The 23,588-nt window shown below is 40.1% G+C and overlaps 1 long non-coding RNA gene across 1 annotated transcript in view; it reads right to left on the reverse strand.

Moving 5' to 3' along the window:
* Positions 1 to 23,405: 23,405 nt before the first annotated feature.
* The window catches only part of LOC138510942 (uncharacterized), a 1,428,892-nt gene continuing 1,428,709 nt past the window's right edge, over positions 23,406 to 23,588 (reverse strand). The window contains exon 4 of the long non-coding RNA XR_011280485.1: positions 23,406 to 23,538. This is a non-coding gene — a long non-coding RNA (uncharacterized lncRNA). The remainder of the gene's footprint in view (positions 23,539 to 23,588) is intronic.

Below are 23,588 nucleotides of genomic sequence, written 5' to 3' on the forward strand. Positions count from 1 at the left end.
GTACACGGGTTTATGTGTATGTCGTGCAGTGAGCATAGGAAAATGTGTGCGGATTAGCCTCACACATTTTTCAGAGGTTGATCTACCATCCAAAGCCCAGGTGAGGATGGTCAAATTCCTCACAACATAAACCACACTGGACTTGGGGATCATTTCACTTTTTACAACATGTGAGCTAACATTGTTTAAATGATTCTTTTGGCATTTGATATAGTGGTAGTCTGACAAGTAATCTATTTTAAGAACACTTGGTAGCTAATGTTATTTCTTAACATCCGTATTACCCTACATCACCTTACATTACCCTACCCTATTTGGTTTATCACAATGGAGGTTGGGAGGCGAAGGGCTAAGTGGGTCTGACTGGTAAACAGCATCATCATGTTTCCAAGACAAGCACATTACTCTTGAGTTCTACTCTTGAAAATTAAAGTGTTTGTAAGCATTAAAGTGTTTGTAAACCACTGATCATATAAACTCATTTGTACACCCTCAACATTTTTTATGAGAATGTAAAATGGCTCCAGACACCCTGCCGCCTGACTCCAATGATAATATTTCCTCTCTACGAAGATGTTTTCTCTTCACAAAAGAAGACGTCCTCAAAGTACTTTGGAAGAGGACGAACTGAGAGGGGAAGCCAGGTCGCAGAGTAGGTATGTTTGTATATATGTGGCTGTGCACAGACATCCTCAGAGGATTATATACAATGGAAAAACTGAGATGTCTGATGATATTTGGATAAATGTGTCGAAACTGGTACAAAAACCATCCTTTGCACAAGTCCTGCTTGCACACACACAGTAAGAACCCTGGCCTTCCTCACCTTCTCTGATGGTGTCAAAGGAGGAGTTCTGGCACTGTTTCGGAACCCTGTGGACAGGGACATGATGACCATGTAGAATATACTTAACACTGCAATATCATAGCCATTATGTCAGCTGCTCAATATATCTAATTGATCTACAGGGACTAATGCAGTGTTAGTGGTTAAACTATATTCAATGCACCCAAGTAAAATGCATCCCATTTCTGGACCACTTGTTATTATTTCTCATGTAGGAAACTGATTACAATTATTAACCTCCATTGCAAGTATTTGGGGATGCAGAGTGACCTCTATTTTTTTCATTATGATGTTTTCATTCCCATTTCTCAATATTCTAAGGCATGCAGAAATGACCCATGACACAGAAGTGGTGTGTTAAGGCAATACGCTGTCATTTTGGGAAAAGTAACTAAATTTGTGATGAACGTCCATTTAAAGTTAAAATATGCATCAGTGTTTGAATGTTGCACATTCATCCCTTTGGGACTCACTCTATGAAATTCAGGATTAGTTGATATTTTGCTGCATGTATCTCCTATAAAGTTCTGTTGCTATGTGTTTGTTTGGTGTTCCTGTTTGGGTTGTGAACCTTGGTAAAAATGTCAACTTAAATGCTGACGTCCTTGCACCTCTTCATACTAGGCTGTCATAGTTGAAATATAATTTGTAGTTAACACAAAACCATACAAATCAAGATGACTGAAGCAAGAACATCTGACTAATGGGTGTGTCACATTAAAATGTATATATAGTTAGACACATCCTGATTAAGCTCTGAGTGTAAGCAAAATGAAGCATGATCAATATGTCACCTGGACCTTATGCCACTGTTTTAAATTCAGCACCAGATAGGGGCACGCACCTACCAAATGTGGGGGTAAAGACGATGCACGATGGGAGTGGGAATAACACAGATAGTCTGAGCCACAGACACACTATATAAAGGACCTCACTGGGAATTGTAGGGGGTAAAGATACATTGGATGTAAACTTGGTCCAACACATTGCTCTATGATTAAAACACGTGACCACAACAGCAGGGATGTGCAAAGGGGGCGGAGGCTCAATTTACTGATCAGGAAACACCTGTGTATGGGTGCCATACAAATGTCCAATCGATAATATGGGAATTAAGACAAACAGAACTGGGTGAGGTAACTGTAAGGCGGTCAGCCAAACAAGCCACCCTGCACAGTAGCAGGGAGGATGGCTCTGTACCAGTGTGCTGGTCACATAATCGGCAGACGGCAGTGGGAAAGGTACACTGGATGGAGTGGTGTTCCTAGGAGGACCAATCAGAGCGTAAGGTCCTAAGCAGTAACAAGGGGGCCAGCCCTCAAAGTATCCGCCACAGAGTCACCAAAAGTCCTTACCTAACAAGTATTGTGTGAATGTCCCCTTTCCCACCAGCTGCAGGGTGTCTTGTGTCCCATTGTCAATGGTGCTGACCAATGGCAGTGTGTTAAAGTTCTGGTGGTCAGCACAAATGTTGCTTCATTAATAACAAGATGTTCCAGAGTGGGTTGTGAATACAATGTGATACCACATAGAGTGGTGAGGTGAAGGTAAACAAGTTAACTGTTTGCTGTAATTACACTTTCACTAATCATTCTAAGTATTGAGGGCTGGAGGAGATTACCAATCAAATCCCTGGATGCATACAACAAAATAATCCTCCAACTTGCAAGTGTTTCTTCTGAATATTGTATTCGATCAGAGCTAATCCACAGTTCGGTTTGATTTGTGCTTACCCAGCTGTAATAAACAGCATTGCTTCTTGCTCAATTTGTGATCCATTTTTTGAGAATGTGGTTTTTACTAGTTTACTAGTTTAACCAAGTTTGCAATTGAAATGCTTAATGCATTAACAAACATGTATTTAAATATTTCAAAATAAAAACACATTTAATGAACTCAGTCAATTTACTGTCTCATTATAAACTAACATTTTTATTTGCAATACCAAAGCACCAAAACATGTATTGCTCCTCCTAATGTTATGTGCTAATAGCTTTATAGACCTTAGAAAAGGTAATTATCACTTGGGATGATGACCCTCCTCCGACATCTGGCCCTTGGCTTTGCCTTGGGCCATAACTTGGTGGTGGGTCTTTAACCTACTATAATGACCCGGCCCGCGATATGTAAGGCTATATTATCTTGAAGGCTGTGCTGAAGGACAAACACAAGTGTGTATCTCAAGGAATACTCTGTACTATTTGATGATGTCTACTAATAGTCTATGAAGTGTCTGTGGCAGTCAACTGCATCAGCAGGAAATTGCAAGTGACTTGGAGCACAAAGAGTTCATTCTTTTCCAGCGGGTTGCCAGAGATAGAAGCTTCCATCTGTCGGCATATATACCGGCCATATGCGTGTCAGCACATGCGTTCAGGAAGTGTCATGAAATTGTTTATGTCTGTCAGCGGGTCGCACGGGTGCCGGGGCCCGCAGGAGGAAAGGAGTTTGGCCCGTTTGACTACCTCTGTAAAAGGATTTAGCAGGATGTTATTGTGCCGGCACTAAGCTGCTGGTCAAATTAGCTTGCAGCTGTTGTGCCAACCGGTATGATTGATTTTGTTTATTACCTGGAGCAACAAGCAAGAGGACTCGGAGAAGTGACTGGGGGAGGGTCAGAGCACTTCTTTTGGTCCGTGCTGTTGTGGAACTTGTTTTCGAGGGGGTGAACCTGATTGTATTGTCCAAGACTAAGGATGATGAGGAATTCCATGGAATGTTTGTGATATGAAGTACCCAGACGCTTACAGAGTTTTAAGGTTAAGTTTTGTTTGGGTGGCTATTGTTTGGGTGGCAATGGTATCCATTGTATTTGTTATTGATAATCACAATTAAAAAAAAGTGTTATTTATGGAGAAAAGATGAGATGGGTTTATCTCGACCAGATATTACATCAGTCCAGTTGGTATTTACACAAAGCCGAGAAAGTATGAGTCGAGAAATTACCCTGCCCCTTCCACAGTCCTCTTTGGACGAGGGGAGTCAACCTGTGGTAGGGAAAAGGAAAAGTAAGGAGAAAATAAATGGAAGGAAAATAAGGATAATTTTCCAATGATTGCTAAAAAGAATACCGAACCACTGTCTACCCAGGATGACGATTTATTTAATTTACCTCAACAATTGAAAATCAGATCGTGAGAACTACAAAACTAAACGAGAATCAACTTCCAGCTTTCCCACACTCAGAGATGAGCTTGTCTCTTTTGAACACTCTGCCAGTTTTTCCAGACAAATATAATTCTCTCCTGGAAGAATCAGAATATATCCAGAGTGATCAAGAGTGTAGGGTTGAAGATACATTTTGCCACATACAGGGGAAGACTGTCTTCAGTTTTTTTCATCAATAGAAAAATCATGGGAAAGCATGTGGGGAGAATTGAAAGATCAATCAGGTTATTTAAGTAATATCTCCTTGTGTTTGATTACTTTGGAAAAAGCTGCATTGGCCAAACTGCAGGGTAGGCAGGGAAAAGGAGCTCCTAATTTAGGACTGAGAGGGGAGTCTATGTCAGAGAGGTTGGGTCCTCAGGAAGAAAGTGAGGTGGCAACAGGACAATTCTCAATAGGTAAAGAGGTATGGGGAACATCAAAGAAAAGCGATATGTAATGAGCACGAGGAGTGGAGATTGAAAAGGAAAAAGCGTGTACTAATTTGATGATGAAGGGCCAAAAGTATCTGGCAAAATCATCAAGGATGTTTTTACAAAAGGTAGTATTATCTGGGGAAAAGGAGACCGAGGCTGTTAAGAATGTGGAAGATCTAATATGGAATGAGGAGAATAGTGAACAGGCAACATTTTCCAACACAGTTAGCAACAGTTCTATAATTGTGAATGATGTTTTTCGACCTGACGGTGGTGCTTGTGGAGGATGAGGAGAAACAGGGTGAATTAGTTTATGAGCCCTCACCCATAGAATTATTTGAGGCAATGAAACATAAGGGAGTAAAGAAGGGTCGGAGAGCCAATACTGAAAAAGAGCCATGGAAGTAGACCACCGCTATTTGATATGTTTAAACGATGCAGGACAGCAGTTTCTGAGCAAAGGAGATCATATGTTGAGGTGCAAAGAAGGTCAGACTGACGCAATGGCACACTGTTAGGTGGGCCCTCAGGTCCGAACTAAACAAGATCATATGCGTGTGTGCAAGGAAAATCAGACTGACGTAATGGCAGAACAAGGGAAAACGGTTTTTCAGTCAGCTCCACAATGAAGGTTGAGAAAATGTGGAATTAAAGGGAAGACATGATGTCCAGTGTCAAACCCAATCTTCAGAGGTACCAAGTGAAAAACTACAGGTTTCTACCAAACCATCTCCCGAGACTGCACTCAGGATGGGAAAAGGGTGCTATCAAAATCATACTCGGAGTCCGGAAACAAAGTTTGCTATTGGAATATATGTTCGAAAAGGGTGATTGTGCATTTTGAACAGATCTCGTGTTTCGGCCCTCTTTAAGCAAATACCTGCAATACGGTTAACTACAACAAAAGATATAGATCTCGTGCAATGTATACACAAGCTGAAGCTTGATCATGTTAGGCTGATAATTCCCTACAGAATGGTGGTTTATGTTATATTGAAGGAAGCATCGAATCTATGTAAATTGGAATATGATCTCACCCCCTTTGATGTAAATGGAGTGGGAATAGGCAATCGAAGGGAAAATGTGGGGGGAGTAGCCTATGTATGTCCTGGTGAGGGGAAGAATGTTTTTGCAAAAGAGAATGATAGATGGGAGAGAAGTAAATAGGGTAGAAGAGGGGGTTGACATTGGCTGGCACTCTCTTTAAGGGAATCTATTACAAAGTTAAGGGAATTGAAAAAGGGAATTATAAAAAGGTACTTTAGTGTAAAGTAGACTCTTACACGTATATCATGGAATACAAGAGGCTTCTCAGCTCTATTGATGGATGATCATTTATGTACTTTTCTTAGATCGTTCTCATTTGTTTTTCTCCAAGAAGTTTGGTTAGTTCCCCCGCAACCCCAGTACTGGATGGGGTTGTGCTATCCTTCCAGCCTGCTACCCATGGGTTATGGGGCGCCTGTCTTGATGGTTGATCTTAGCGGTTTGCAATGACATACGGTTGGTTATTTTTAAGCAGGTGAATCTGTTAAAAGGGGTGATGGTGGTAGGCTTAAAGAAATTGGAGGAAGGTGTGCTTAAGTATATCTTCCTGGTTAATATATACTTGCTTCCCAGTATGGATACTATGGTGATTATATACATGCTCCATGCCTTATATCTCTCCTTTCCAAGGGGCAGGTGATTTTGGCTGCAGTTTTCAATGCAGAGTACAGGAATGATGGAGAACCCTGCTTGGTAGATCTTGGTGAACACAGTGGGATAGATGCTTGGAGGACAATTGTGCAAGGCTCCCGATGGCGCAGGGAAAATTGCGCAAGGCTCCCAATAGCACAGGATTATGGAAGACTGGGGCCTGAGCATGTTGAATGAATTATTCTGGGAAATACACAAGATGTCCCTACAAGGGATGAGAGCAACTTCTCTTCTGTGATTGATTATGTGTTATTGAGCTTTCCTAGATGTGCCTAGGAATTTTCAGATTATCCATCATATTATCAGTGATCATAATATGCTGGTATCTGAATGTACAGGTAATCTGCTAGTTCAGCCTAGAAGTGTGTTGAGTTCACTGCTAGTGAATACTGGCTGTAATCGCCTAAAGTGGCATGACACAAACATTAAACAATTTAATTTGATCATGGAATAAAAATGTGTACATTGTCCTTATGAATTTAGGATGGACATGTTCTCTGCATGGACTATATATCAGTCAATACAGTTGGCAGTGGACTCTTTATATAAAGGGCGTGTCTCGAGCATGCTGGGTAAATATCTTCAGTTTTGACTCCTCTGTTCATGATTTTAAACGTATATGTAGGAAAGTTATTAATTAGCTAAAGAAAATCTAGCCTTGAGGAAAAGAAAACAAAAGTTATGAAAACAGCTCATCGACATCAGCTAAATTAACAGGATGGAGAGTTAATTGTAGCAGCACTGAAAGGGAAAAATTAGGCTAGTTTCTGGTTGTTGATTAATTCAGTGGAGTTAAACCAAGCGTATTTGCAAACTAATCCTATATCGGAGGAAGGTTGGTCTCCCATTTTAATCAACTTTATGGTAAAAAGTGGGGAGATCTTGGAGTATATCAAATTATTACCCCATTTAACTTACAGTTGAGGACATTGGAAGGATGTTTGCTAAGGCCAGTTCAGCCCAGGGGGGAAGATCAAATGATTTAGCAAATACAGTTTTTAAAAAATCTCCAGATGTTTGGGCTAAAATACTATTTATTTTGTTAAAAGAGATCTTGGACTCTAAGACCACGCCGGCCTAATGGAAAACTGCGTTTGTCATCATATTTATAAAAACAGTGTCAAAATGTCACCTATAAATTATCAAGCAATGACCCTCATAGATGCGGATTCTAAAATCTTTGCTGCATTGATTTTAGAAACAATGGAGGAATTGATGGTCTTGAAAAATGTCTTTGATACACTTAATTTTATGGAACACTCCCTCAATGCCTCAATGCCTCCTTTCAAATAGTCACACATCCATCCACCAATCACTTCCAAAAACTGTACACATAAACTATGACTATATTAAGCTTTCACACACCAACTTCCACTTAACAATCTTTTACAAATCTTTTGCATCTACATTTCCCTTACTTCTACACAACATTTGTACACAATACTCCTATAAATTAACCAATGCATTGTGCAGTGAGCATAGTGCATAAATAGAACAGGCAGTACGGATGGGCAACTGCTCATGTGAACCCAGGAGGAAAATGCCGAGGTATGATGCCACTGGGCAACTACTGGAACAGAGGAGTCCCAAGGGTGGGATGCATCTTAACCATAACATCCCTTTGACAAAGTTTCTTCTGTCAATTTAATAGGTTTTTATAAGTGAAAATGTTTCATGGTGCATTCTAGATCAGTGTTCACTATACCCTAATAATGTAACCAATGGGCAGTGCTGATGGCTTGCAACCATGGCCAGTCTCCACATCCATGGGGCAAAGGCTTCGGCCATGCCGCATTCCCCAATGAGCAAATCAGAGTACACCTTTGTGTTTGCCGAGGACCAGGCCCACTAACCAATGTATATCACACATTTTTCTACTTACATTCTTACACTTTCTAAAAATAAAATACAATACCTATTTCCAGAAACATGTTTTCAGTTCCTTGCTACTACTCATCTTGCAATTTTGTTGTAGTCTTGTCCACCACTTCAGGCTTTACCCCCAAGCACAATATTTTTTCCCATTCAAATCTACCGCTTTGGTCATGCCGCATGCACCAATAACCAAATTCCGGTACACATTACTCTTTGCCCCTGGCCAGGCCCGTTCCCCTGACACCAATCATATCACTGTGTTGTGATCTTATATTTTACACTTAAAAAATCAAAAAACACAGGACATATTTGCAAAACCATACTTTCCTGTTCTTGCTGACCCTCCTCGTACATATTTGCTACAATCCCATCCAGCACTTCAACCTGTACCTACAAGCACATGTTCTTCTCTTTCAAACCTATTTAAATTAAAAGTAAATGTCACCACATAGTCGGTCCCTAGTGGCCATACCCACTTTAACCTCCTTGCTAGTCCCTCATAGTCATGGCCAGTAGCCAGATTGTCCAGGTTATGGCCTTAGGTCATGACTCGGACAATCTGGCCACTACCCATGGCCACAGGCTATACCTCAGTCACCAAAGGTATACCACTATTTTTTGTATCTACATTTGGGACAGACAAAAAAATAAAACACTGACACATTTGCAAAACCATGCTTTCAGGTACTTGTGAATGCCCCTTAAACGAGTTTGCTGCAAATCCGCCCATGTTTTGTTTTTTCAAAAGTGTTAAAATGTACATACATACAAAAGTCATATAACTTAGCACCTACTTAACTAAATCCATTCAGGATTGTCACAAACATTCAAGGTTGGGTTTATTATCTTTGTGAAAACATCTGTCCACATTCATCAAACAGTAACAAAGTTATAAGCCATCTAAAAATGTTGAGACCCCCCTCTAATTTTGCCCTTCTTGATGAAATCCCCCCAAACTTTGCAAAATAAATTCATATCTCGATCTAAAATCTATTTGCAAACATTTGCGCAGATTCGTCAAATGCAACCACATTTATAAGCCTTTACATTAGTTTGGACTCCCTCTAATTGTGTTCCCACTAGACAAAATAGTACCACACTTTACAAAACTATTCAAAATCAGGTGTAGAATTACATTTCTAAATTTCATGTAGTTTCATTATGTGGCGTCAAAGTTATAATCCAAAAACTGCTTTTCACCGACCCTGTAATGCAGAAATAAGCATAGTTGTCCGCGAACACCACAGAACTGCGCGGACTGTTCGCTGACATCGGAGAAGAAAAAAACCAGTTATTTGTCTTTTTATGGCCATATCTCATCCTCATCACCCCTCACCTCCCCAGAAATTGTTGCATTAGTTTGACAAGTGCAAGGGTGTGTTATTAATATGTTTTTACTGCACTGTTCATTGTCAACAGCGTCAGTCGCGGATTCGCAGGCATTTCCCCAAAATATGATGCTCCTCACGCCTTTCACATGCAATCAGCGGTCACGTCCGATGTCCGTGGACCTCACGCTGGCCTCTGGACCAATGCATGTGTTATTGCACACCAATATTTAACAATACATGTATATGTTTGAATGTGTAGTGCACTTAGAGAAATGTCTCACAACATTTTGCCTGAAACTATTTGTAATATTTGTATTATTTTTTTTTTTTTCCAGAACAGTTTTTATTTCCCAATGACTCAATTTCATAATACCTCATATTACAAACACTTTATACTCCCACAACATTACAGACAATTACTTTACACATATTGCTACTATGATCACTCTGGCCTTACTCCTACTACAGTACCTATAATTACAACACACATAGTACTACTGTATACATTGTGCGTGGTGCACATATTCTAGGGGCATGGTCTGAGGATATGCCCCAAAGAATCTAGCCACTGACCACAAAACAATTAACTGCATAACAAGTACGTATCATACACAGTGAACTAATGAAACTCACTCCCACCCACTGCAATCGAAATGATGTCCGCAAGATGTTTGCATACACCACAGGACTGCCCTGGGCGGTTCGCGGACTTCAGATAAGAAACACGCACGCTTTTTGGCTTTTTAAGGCCATATCGCATCCCATTCCCATCACCCATCAACTCCCCAGACACTGTTTCATTAGTTTGATAAGTGCAATGTTGTGTTTTTTAATATGTTTTTACCGCAATGTTCGTGGACAATGGCAGCAGTCTGCGTATTCAACATGGAGGGCATTTCCCAAAAATATGACATATGTCACGCTTGTCTCCATCCAATCAGCGGGCCCATCTAATGTCCCCGGATCTCACGCCAGCCTCTGGACCAAATGGTGGCCCAACCGCAGACCAAACAGGGAAGTGAGTCCACGGACTGAACCCAAATATCACTTACTTTTTTGTACCTACTTTTTGTTTGTTTTTAGAAAAACTACTGGACGTGTTTACATCAAATTTATAAAAGCACACATTTGGGACCAAGCCACTGCTCCTGCCACAAATTTTGTAAAAAACGTTGGGCTGTAGGCGTGAGCAACATTTCTTTTCCATTGCATGTATGGGAAACACCACACATTTTGGAACCCCCCTATAACACCCCTCCATGAAACCTCACCAAACATCGGATAATCAATTTAACAGGGCCATATACTTTATCTGCAAAGTTTTGTGAGGATTTGTCTGGGGGTGGGGTGGGGTCAAAGTCATAATCCGTCCAAAAAGTACTCTTGCAATGGGATGAGCAACTTAAACATAACTACAGGGCCACTATCGCAGGTCCTGAGATATATGTATATTTATATATATAAAAGAAAGGAAGCTTAGAAATTGAAATTGTACTTTTAGACATGTAATAGGACGTATATTACTTTCATTAATTTCTTTTGTAAATGTATAACTTTTCAACCAGATGACATACCAAAGGAAATTAATTGTTGCATCCTATACTATAATTTGTTGTACTCAAGTTATGTACTTCAAATTGTGGACCATACAAATACAGCAGAATAGAATGTACTTTGAACATGTGCATGTATACATTTTATCTAAAAAAAAATAGTCCTACAATGTGAAACTGTAATTAATGTAATCAGTGCTTTTATCAGTCAAGCCATATTTGATGTTATGTCAGATGTCATCAGTGATGGAATCAGTGATGTGATGTATTTTCTGGAGCTAGTGGTTTCACCAGTGAGCTCATCAGTGATATCATCATGGACATACACTGAGCAACATGGGGTGAGTAGTTAAGGTGTTTTTGTCTGAATCGTCTGCTGAATTTCAAGGGTTTTGTTGTGGTAAATGTTTACCTTAACGTCCCTTTAACTAAGGTGCTTTTCACTAAATTTGAAATGTGTTGTTGCCATGTATTCTTCGTCTTTTCTGTTTTCAAACTAATCATTTTTTCAGTGAATATATATTTCATTAACTTTGACTAATCAATCTCGCCTACAACACACAAAGCTGGCAGAGCCCCCAGTCACACTCGGTGGCGCGGCTTTGCCAGCATGCCCTGTCTTGACTCTCCTCATCGGACGATTCCTTCATCTCGCACTTTATTATCTTTGCATCCACAAACACTCTTTTATTCCTTGTGCTTGCTTTCTGTAACGAGGCAGTCAAACAATGCCCTAATGTGGTTCAGCAAGTGGTGACTTGTCATAATTGCACTTGAATGACTCGATGTATCCTGATTGCAACTTGGCCGCGTGTGCACCAGCGTTATTCTCTCTTTTGCATATGTTCCTTGCATTTTTTACACGAGCAATAGTGTTCTAATAAGCCCCTGGGTACTCCTATTCACTTACATAAATGTTTCCTACTATGCCCTCTTGTACACTTGATGTAGCCCCCCGCAACATGAGGTGAGGCTTTACCAGATTGTGTATTTACATAACTGTTTCTTACTATGCTGTTTTGTACTCCTGATGTAGCCCCACCTCACACCATGAAGCAAGGCTTTACCAGATTGTGTTTTCATACAAATGTTCTTATTACAAATGTATGTACCATATGTAGTCACCATACCAGGAGGTGGGAGAGGCTTTATCAGATTCTGCTTTCACACTAATGATTTCTTAACACGCTTTCTTGTACTCCTGTTGTAGCCACCGCCCCGCACCATTAGGCGAGGCTTTACCAGATTGTAGTTCTATGCAAATGTTCCTATTTCACATGTATGTACACCTGATGCAGCCCCCTGCACCATGAGGTGAGGCTTTACTGGATTGTGCACTATCAATGTACCTTCATGTTGTTACTATTTGCTTGGTCCTCCCTACATTCGGTGGGCTTGGATACCACACTTGTACTGTAACTATAGCCTAGATGCCTCTGGGATTTTTTGTGAGCTGAAATAAATGTTAAAAATAAATTGTATATATATATATTACATGGCCACGATAGTGGCCATGTAGTTATGGTTAAGTTGCTGTTTCCATAGGAAAGCACTTTTTGGGTGGCTTATAACTTCGCTCTCCCTGGACGGATCCTCACCAAACTTTGCAAAAAAGTATTTGGGTCACTCTGAATTTTTTTGCAAAGTTTGGTGAGGATTCGTCCAGGGGGGGCAAAGTTATAGGGGGGGTCCCAAAACTTTTTTTTTCCCATAGACTGAATGGGAAAAAAAATTTGCACGCGCCTACAGCCCAAACCGCTGGACGGATTTCCACCAAATTTGAACCAGGAGCAGCGGCTTGGTCCCGAAAGCGTGCTTTTGCAAATTTGGTGGACATCCGTCCAGTAGTTTTTTTTAAAATGAGCAAAAAGTAGGTCAGAAAAAAATAGTGATATCTCTGTTTGGTTCACGGACACACTTCCCTTTTCGCTCCGCGGACAGTGTCCTGATTGGCCAATCGTCTTGCGTGATGTTCGCAGACACGCAACGTGTTCGCTGATTGGACGGCGTGGAGCGTGAAGCGCGTCTGATTTTTCGGTAGCGCCCACCATCTTGGATTCACGGACAACGCGGTGAAACTTTGTTCAAAATGTGTATTTAGTAGAGTGTGTTGGTGTGTAGGAGTGTTTGGGGAGGGTGGGAGTGTATGAGATAGGATGAAAGTTGTGTTTTTTATGTGTTAGATGTTCTTTTTGTGCTCGATTTGTTTGCGGACATCACAGGTGTTCTGAAATGTTCTAAATAAACTGACTAGGGGTTGTTCCAAGGACTCAATATGTGTCCGTTTTGTTCGCAAGCAAAGTGAAACTGTTCTAAGAACACTCGCGGTGTCCGGGGAGTGTTCGTAGGGGGTGTCCTGAGGACACTGTCCGTATTGTTCTCTGTCAAGTTGAATGTGTCCTAAGAACAATCGCGGTGTCCTGAAATGTTCGCAAATAAACAAGATGGTGGTGTTCTGAAGACGCTTCTAAGAACACTCGCGGTGTCCGGGGAGTGTTCGTAGGGGGTGTCCTGAGGACGCTGTCAGTATTGTTCTCTGTCAAGTTGAATGTGTTCTAAGAACACCCGCGGTGTCCTGAAATGTTCGCAAATAAACAAAATGGGGGTGTTCTGAAGACGCTTCTAAGAACACTGGCGGTGTCCGGGGAGTGTTTGTAGGGGGTGTCCTGAGGACGCTGTCCGTATTGTTCTCTGTCAAGTTGAATGTGTCCTAAGAACACCCGCGGTGTCCTGAAATGTTCGCAAATAAACAAAATGGGGGTGTTCTTGAAGACGCTTCTAAGAATACTCGCGGTGTCCTGGAATGTTCGTAGGGGGTGTCCTTAGGACGCTGTCCGTATTGTTCGTTGTTAAGTTGAAAGTGTTCTAAGAACTATCGCATTGTTCTGAAATGTCCGTAGGGGGTGTCCTGAAAACGGTGTCCGTATTGTTCGCTGGCAAGTTCAAAGTGTTCTAAGAACACTCACATTGTTCACGGACATTAAAAGTTTCCCATAGATCATAGTTGAAATGTTTGACTCTATGGATGTGATATGCTGCAGTGGTTGTTGCCAGGGCATAGAGTCTTGGGTGTATGGCCATTTGGCCGTGCACCCAAGACTGTATGCCCTGGCAACAACCACCGCAGCATATCACATTCATATTTGCTTATAACTTTGGGTGAAAAGCAAATGTATAAGGAACAAAGGTATTAGATACTATGGATGTGATATGCTGCTATGGTTGTCCTTATTATTGTATACTTACTGTTTGGTCTAGTAATGGGAGTCCATGTTTTTCTTCTTCATTTCTGTGATAAAAGAAAATAGCATGTTAGTATTAGTATTTTGTAATGACTTATTACATTGTATAAGCAATATACTTTTATTTTTTTTCAACCCTCATATTTAGTACAGTACAAATCAGAGTACTGTGCAATTTGCTCAGTTTCTGTATTTGTTGCTAAAATCTTTGGGTCTGTGGGAGAAAAAAAAAAAATCCATGTTGGATTAAAAAAAAACCTTTTTCTGTTATGCTACAGTTTATTTGTTTGTTTGTTTTCAGTGTTCACTTGTTGTTTCTGGCTAATGCTTTATACTTTGCTTTGTTGTATTTTTTTTGGAGCAGTAACAGATTCTTCATTTGTTTTGATATTATAAAATTTTGGAGCAGTTAGATACCAATTGGCGTATTCTAACTGTGTATTTTTTGGCCTAATTTAGTGGTATTCATTTATCTGATTAGTTGTTGTAGAATCTTTGAGATGTTAGATAGCTTTTGGAGTATTCTAACAGTTTATATTATTTTAACACAAATTTATAATTTTGGGACAGTTAGATACCAATTGGCGTATTCGAACTGTATTTTTTGGTCTAATTTAGTGGTATTCATTTATCTGATTAGTTGTTGTAGAATTTTTGAGCAGTTAGATAGCTTTTGGAATATTCTAACAGTTTATATTATTTTAACACAAATTTATAATTTTGGGACAGTTAGATACCAATTGGCGTATTCTAACTGTGTATTTTTTGGTCTAATTTAGTGGTATTCAATTATCTGATTAGTTGTTGTAGAATCTTTGAGCAGTTAGATAGCTTTTGGAGTATTCTAACAGTTTATATTTTTTTAACAGAAATTTACTTAAAGGTTTAAATACAGTTTATTTATCAAATTTTGGTTTTAAGAACATCAAATAAGCATTTGTAAGATTTGCTGGTAATCTCTGCTTTAGGGTAATGGTATTATCATTACATTCAAACCATCCACATTTCTTTTTTATATATGCCGTGTAGTGCCCTGAATTGGTTGTGGCTCCTGCGTGGTAGATTATACCTATTGTTGTGAAGGTTTTCTTACCAAGTGATATTTGACTATGTGTGAATCCAGTCAGCTTGCAGTTGTTTTTGGTACCATCTGCATTGTAACGTAGAAGCATTAGTATTACGTATTTACTATGTGTTTGTATTACTAACGTGGAGCGATTATCTGAATTGCAAGTAGAGCATAATCTACCATGGTTTGCATTTTGTACAAGTTGCTGAAATGGAATGGATTCACAATTTGGTTTTGATATATATATGAAGCGTTCATTGGGAATTTCTTCTTGTGTCACATTGTTGCACAGAGTACATGTATGTTTCCACATGTATGAAATCTGGAAGATTTCCTTTATAGGTATGTTTTTGTTTTCCAGTACTTGTAGTAAGTACATTAAACATTCTTGTGGATCTTCCTGTGAGTTTATAGTGAATTTCACCATTCCAGCACAGTAGTCCAAGTACTAACATTTGCATACACAATGGGTCTCTAAAGTGTAAGTAAATGTTGTCAACAATTGGTGGTAATTGAAATAGAATATTCATTGCTACATTTGCATAGCAACTTACACCAACATTTGTGATGTCATCTTTGATGTCCTGGGTGTTAGTCTTAGCAGTGCACGTTGGTGGCGCGAGTTATGGCTGCTTAGCTTACCATAACTGGCGAATTTCAAGGGTTTTTCGGTTTTACTTGGAACCATAACGTCCCTTTAACAAAGTTTTTTCACTGAATATATATATATATATATATATATATATATATATATATATATATATATATATATATATATATTCCATGAAACAGCTTTCGTTGAGAGTTAAGGTTATCAAATGTAATGCAACAAAACACTTGAAATTCAGAACATGTAGAAGTGATGACCATCTTAACTCTGTGCCCCCCATGATGTAATTGTGTGCATCATTGTGAATCCCTGTTATAGTATATATGTGCTCATGTGCATGCAGGGTGACACCCAGTTAAGTTGGTCATCATTTCCCACAACTGCCAAATTTCAATGTTTTGTTGAGTTAATATTGATCACCTTATCTCTCTCAACTAAAGTCTTTTCACTGAATTTCTAGGGATTTATTATACAATAGTTTCTTCAGAGCCCACTAGCCATGGCCTTCGGCTGTGGCCACTGTACTTTTTGCCCAAATATCAATTGGCCACGGCCTCGTAGATGTGATCAGAGCAGCTGTAAGATATTGCTTTTTCATTTCCCATTGCCGTGACGATTTGCTGGAAATCATTACTAATGCTAATTGATGCAGAAGCATAACGGTGTGGCACTTTCCGTGATAATGGGAAAGTGCTTGAAAATGTAAATGTCTTTCCTGTCCTCACAGGCACTCAACGTGCATCCCCCTTCTCTCTTCTTGGCCCCCCCTAGCTCCCCGCAATTGTTTTTACACTCCTTGACCCCTCTATCATTACCCCCATCTCTTTCTTTCCCAAGCGCTACTTCTGGCATTTCCGTGGTAATCTCACAAGACCCCCTCCCCCATATTTCCATGATAAACCAAAAATATTCTACCCATAACTGGCACCTCAGCCCACCTAAACTTCATATGGTATCCTCTTTCTGCCCTCCCCACCTCGGTCCTGAAGTTATTGCATCGTCTGTCTTCCTCTAAATAGCATTTTGAGCATTTGTGGCACCCGTCAGTATTATCGTGGGAATTCCTGAACTCGAGCACAAAAAAGCCTCTCAGACACATTGCCAGAAAGCACCATGGGACATATCTAAAGGCTTTTGGAGAGCCTGGGACACCCAATTTCCCATTAAATATTTTAAAAACTACTGGAGGGATTTATCCCAAACTAGCAAAAGAAATATCTGCAATGTTTTGTGCCCAAGTTGTTTGTTATGTGGAATAAATCTGTGCAGTGGTTTTTTTATGCTACGAGTGTTCAATCAATGCACTTTCTCTCTATGGGAAAATGATTGGGTCTAGACTGAAAACAGCTCTTTTTTGTTTTCTTAATGACCTTTTCAACTTTCAACCAATGTTTCCAAAACCGTCCATTTTGGTGGGCCTGGGAAAGGATTGTTTTGGTGAAAATGTTATCTAGTGCCATCCAGTGAAAAGTTATTAGCAATATAATTTTAGGGAAATTTCTATGCACACATGCTTCACATTAAATACAGGTCTGTGACCGCTGCTCTATAATATATGACCTGGCTGCTTTGTTGCAGAAACCACTGTTCCCCATTTCATTCTTCTCTCCCACCATGTTTTAAAACAGATATGTTCTACACCCATCCTCGCACTGAGTTAAGAGTTTTTCTGATTTACAATTGGTGCATATGGTGCGTGGAATATATGCCAATGGCTGGGCTGTGGAATCGTGGCAGAGACTCTACGATGGCCCACATATGAACTTCATCCAGGCAAAAGACTAATTCTGCCATAGATGTTTGCGTGTATGAGTATATATTACACATGTTATATATTGGATTGTTCAAAAAGGTTACAAAGAAACCAATAACATGATACTACTGCTTGTTAACTTTTCTTCATGAAACAAAAATAATATTCTTACTAGTTTTTACTTTTTGTTTTATTTTATATAATGTGTTTTAGTTCAAAGAACTATTTCACATCTTAGATACCTATTAGTTAATACCATAAATATCTATCTACATATTTAAGTACATCATGAAAAATACATCAAATACTATGGCAATAACCTCTGTTCTGGCGTTCCATTACCGCCTAAGGTAATGCCCCCGGGGCCTGAAGTTACAGGCCCAAGCGTAGCAAGGCCCTTAACGGTGACCCCGGGGACATTATCTTGAGGTGGTAATGGCCAGTCAGTGAGGCGGTTATTGCCATTAGTATTCCAGGGTTTGCAGTTTCGGGATACTAATGATCTGACAAAACCTTTTCAAGACGCATTTCTTTTGTCGTTTGAAAAGGTGCTCCAGCAGTACGCGTTAATTCTAGGAACACTAGAACGTGCGTACTGCTTCATTCGTATGGAGTAACAGGGCGGCATTTTGGGCCAACTTGCTCCGTACTAATGAATGGGAGGAAAATAAACATTAAAAATGGACACCTTGGAAAAGGGAGGAGGGACTACAAGTGGTCCATTCTCCCTTTCCCTGGTCACCTAAAAAAATAAATACAATTTTTTCAAAAAGTGTATCCGGCACTCGATGCATGCAAGTGCATCCATAGGATTACAGAGTGGTATGACTAGGAAAGGAGCCAATCCACGCTAAGTTTATCCCATGGATTCTCGCTGCCGGGTGCTAATATAAAACATAATATCATATTTGTCACATGTACATTTGAAAACACTCTTCGTAATACTCCCATCTAATTAATATACCTCAAATTCATGTTTCAATTAAGATATATTTAAAATATTCCGCACACTCTTCCAGACATTTTAAAGTGCTATTATTAAACTAATATTACCAGAATTAATAGAATACGTCCAAAATGAGTCTTCTCTAAATGCAAACTGATTATGTACAAATCGCCCCAACATACGCCAATGTTCACTGTATAACTTATCATACTGTTTCAAAATGTGCTGTGCACTTTCCAATGTCATTGGTCCTTCACATATCCGACAGAACCTTAAGTGCCAGGGAATACCCCTTCTAGGGCCTTACATTGTTAAAATTGTTAATTGGTCAATCCTTAAGAGCATATCAAATCTTCGAACATTTACTGCCAGGCATTTTTTAAAATAATTTTGAGAAGTCAAATATCTATAGTGAATCAAACCGTGCCCCGGGTAGCTCTTCAAGGTTTTCATGTGTGCATAATTAGCAATCCAGTTCCAGTCTTTCAGTTTCTTTACAAATTCTTCCTTTAGCTGAAGGAAGTCCTAGGACCAATCTGGCCTCCAATCAATATTTTCTCAAAGATCTCTAGATAGTTGTGCCCATGCAGAGTCCATTTCGTTGTGCATTTTTCACCATATCATTACCCATGTCATTAAATAAGAAAAAAGTTTAGATTTCGTTAAGGCCTTGATGTACAATAGTCCCCTATTCTTTACCACCAATGAAACCAGAAACATGAGGCCAAACTCTAGGCGTATTAATCCAATTGGGACCGATCTTGCTAGGCCAAATAGCGATCTCCAAAATCGCCCATCAATTATTTTTAGCCACTTTAAGTTCTTCATATTCAAGGCTTCCAGGCCATCAACTAATGCAGGGCAAAAACCTTTGTATAACATGACAATGCCAGCATAGCTGTATCCTTTTGTGGCAATTATGAATCTTAGAATATGTACAGTATGCATAGTTGCTCTCTGAGTCCTATTAGTCTTAATGTCTGTGTATGTTCGCCCACCATATTCCAAACCTAGATATCTACATGAATGTACTTTTTCTATACCACTCCCACCAATACTCAAAGGGAGCCCACTACAGCCTTTACCATAGCATACCATTTATGTCTTATCAGTGTTGACCACCAAGCTGTTACCGGCAGCATATTTGCAAAGCTCGCTGGCTGCCCTACGCAGTCCCACAAAAGTGTATACAAAAAAAACAATATCATCTGCACATGAAAGCCAGCGAAGTCAGTTTACACCCCCCCACCAACTGTACAAGATGGTCATTCAAATATATGTTAACCAGCAGGGGGGCCAGGACACAACCCGGCTTCACCCATTGATTGGTGAGCACACCCTCCATACTGGCACCTCTACTGTCAAACCTCACATATGTATCTGTGTGCATTTGCTTAATAGCCTCCAAAAGCTATGGCGAGATACCCAGTGTCAGCAATTTCATCCACAGCCTCTGACAATCCACAGTATTGAAGGCAGCTCTTAGATTGACATACAATTCATACGAAGGAGGAGCCCCCTTACACACCACTTTTCGCACCGAAGAATCCCACAGCAACAAATTGTGTGTGGTCGATGCCCCTCTCCTGAATCCAATTTGAAAAATTGCTAATAATTGTCTTCAACCTTCCTCTCCGGCAAACTATCGCCCGATATCCATCACTACTTTCCTGAGCAAACTCCTGGAAAAGCTGGCCAACTACCAGCTTAATCTACATACTGAATCTGTTGGTTGTCTCCACATCCACTAGCCTGGCTTCGGGGCAACCAGAAGCATGGAAACTGCTCTCATGAACAGCTGTGAAGACTTTTTCTCTACTCTTGACTGTAACCTTCCTTCTGTGCTCATTCTCCTTGATCTATCCTCTGCTTTCGTCATGGTAACCCATGTCATCCAGGTCAATCGCCTCCACGACAACCTTGGAATCTTTGGTCAGACCCTGGCCTGGTTGACCTCTTCTCACTGATCAACCCTCCCAGGTCCAACTTGGTCTTTCCTCTCTTCTATCACTCTTTCTACTTGTGGTGTTACCCAGGGATAGAACCTCTCGTCCTGGCTCGTCAACTACTACCTGGCACCTCTCACCCACCCCATCTCTAAATTCAATGTTATGCAGATGTCACCAAGCTCTCCTTCAGGCTTATCTTCAACTCCACCCTCTCCTTCTCTCCTCACATTTCAGATGTCTCTAAGAAGTCACTCTATCAGCTGCACCTCCTCAGAGTTATTATTCCTTTTCTAACTTTCCCCCAGAAGCTCACCGTCTCCAGAGCCCTGTTCCTCTCTATGCTTGACTACTACAACATCCCCTACTCCTCACCCTTATCCAAAACAGGACTGGTAGACTTGTCCTTGGCCTCAAGCCCAGGGATCGTATTTCTCCAGCTCTGAAATCTCTCCACTGGCTCCCTTTGGCTGCCTGTGGGGATGCCATATGTCTGCTCCAGACTCTTTAACCAATCAATCCTTTGAGATGGGCTGGATTTGGGAGGAGAGAGGTGGACCACTGCCCAATCCTATATGTGTGACCTCTTGCAGGGTACTCCCCCAAGATTGTAAAAGTGGTGGTGCCACTGCTGCTATATAAGTAGGACTGCACTAGGAGGAAGGGAGAGAGCTGCTGAAATTTACCATCAAAGAGTGCTGCTGCAACTTACATTTAACAGCTGCAAGGAAACCCCAGAGGAGATTGCTGAGAATGCATCTGGGTGGAACGGTTTATTGGTAGGAAGTCCTAAATGCTGAACGGTTCATATGTTGGAGAGCGGGAGGCCATCCTTGAGAGTGGAATGACCTCTTTATAGCGTGTGGGGGGGGGGGGGCAGAACTGTGGAACACTACGGGGTGATGTGTGTTAAAATTAAAAATTAACAAAATTCACTTCCCAGTGTGTGCTGAAAAACTATAGTTTATTATTTAATTGGGTAATCCTTTTTGTCTGGTTGACCTCAACTTCTTTAAGGAAGAGGGGTGTCTGTTCTTAAAACAGTCTATCTTTTGGTCAAACCTTCCCCTAACAAAGGCCTTTCAGTAGAGAGGGTCTGAAATCCAAAATTCCCCAAATCATTCCAATTTTTCTCTCAGACTTCCCCAACACAGGCCAAAGTAGGGGGGTCTGAAAAACAAACCATTAAATCACCCAGTGTTTATTGTAAACCAAAATTGTGGGTGAAATCATAACTGCCAAATGTATTTGTACCAATGTTGAAACCCTACTGCTAGCTTTTTTTAAGCCAACAGCAAAATCAAAATCGCACAACACTACATTTATAAGTGTTTTGGTTATTGATCAGTTTAATTATTTCTCGAAGTGAAATTTGTAGAAAATTGTGATTGGTGTTCTTTTCAACTCACATTTGTGATTTATTTATTTTGAGAGAAACGTATTGTGTTGTGCCACGGATAAAGTGGTGTTTGACATATTCATTCACATCTGTAATACTTTTAATTTAAATGAATACAAATATATTTCCTGTACACTGGCCTGGTTCTTGGCTCATTGTTAGCTCAGGAGGGGGAAGGATCCACGGGTCATGATATGGGTCTGAAGTAGGGCTGAATCAAAGAACCTTCTAAACCTTTTGTTGGGTGAAACCTTTAGTGGGGAAGGAAGGAACTCCCTGTGTTAAGGGTGGCCTCTAAAACTGTTACAAGTAAGCTCCCAGTGCTCCACTTCCAGCCCAAAAGATCACCACTACCTGGCCCTCGAGTTTGATATTCCCACCTTTGCAGAGCCTTGACACCCTCTCTATATCACAGGAATGCACTTACATTGTTTTCATTAATGTTTTCAAATATCCTTGTTGATTTTGCTGTGATATAGGAATGTTCCCTACTCTGTATGTTAAATGAATTGCTTGATTGGCCTAGGCCGTTGTTATTTTTTATCCATTGTGATGTGAAACTATTTCTGTAAGCTACTACTATAAAAAATATCAATAACTAAATTACATTTTTAAATTAGCAAAGACATATGCAAAAGCAGTTATGTGAATCAGCTGACCAAGCAAAAGTTCCCATACTACGGTGCTGTCTTCATTATAAAACATCCCTGCTTTGCTTAGTTTTTTTGTATAGGTGGACAGGCTGAAACCTAAACATAATCCAATCAATATTTGTTTCCAAAATAACAACCAAATGATTGCTGATCATTAGTGCATTGCATGTTTGAAAAGCTATCTGCTATGCTACAAATAATGAGACCTATTCATGATGATTTTACTGTTCAATATTGCACTGTGTTTAGGTAACCCAGCGCTCTGATAGAGTTGTACTAAATTTTTGGGGATAGAAACCCCTGTTAGTTATAGTGATAGTGTTTTCAAGACAAAGAAGCTCCTCAATGTTACATTTAGCTACATTTTCTAATTTTGTTCTGCAATTCCTACTCTACAATACCAGATCCTGTTCTCAACATCTGGACATTTCTTACAAGATCACCAGAAATATTCATAACTGACCCCAAAAGCAATTTTTGAAGCTTGTGTAATAAGAGCAATCTTGCCCCATCTCTCAGGGACCCAATCCAGATGTGTTTCTGTTCTTGCTTTACCTCTATAGACAACAGGGCTGATATAAATGTAATTTGAAAGGTGTGGGGTGCTGCTTTCTGTGTGTGTTACTAATTAGTGAAGTATTAGTATTGTGGTAGCGAACTATATACACAGCCATTTTTTCTATTATAGCAATGTTAGTGTCTAGCATTTACACAAGGGAAGTAATAATTTCTAGAAAGTACGTTACATTGATTTTATGAGAGGATCATTACTCAATGTGTGCGATATCAACAAAAATGTTCTCTAGACATGCATTTATCCTACAAGTTGGTGCCTAGGAGCAATTATTCAGCAAAATATGATAGAGTTTATCACACAACATATGGAACACGTATTTGCACTTGTACTTACACTCTTACTTCTTACATACAATTTGCTGGAGCACTTCTTCATGGTGACCCGGTAGAATTTACCGAAGAATGGGTCTTTAAAAGAAAACAGATTTCCTCTCTTGTAACTGCCAACTCATGAGCCTGTGGTGTAAAAGAGGACACCATTCAATGAAAATCACTATCATCTTGAG

This window comes from Ambystoma mexicanum, chromosome 6p (assembly GCF_040938575.1).
Source record: "Ambystoma mexicanum isolate Mex_15411 chromosome 6p, UKY_AmexF1_1, whole genome shotgun sequence".
In the NCBI taxonomy this organism is placed as follows: domain Eukaryota; kingdom Metazoa; phylum Chordata; class Amphibia; order Caudata; family Ambystomatidae; genus Ambystoma; species Ambystoma mexicanum.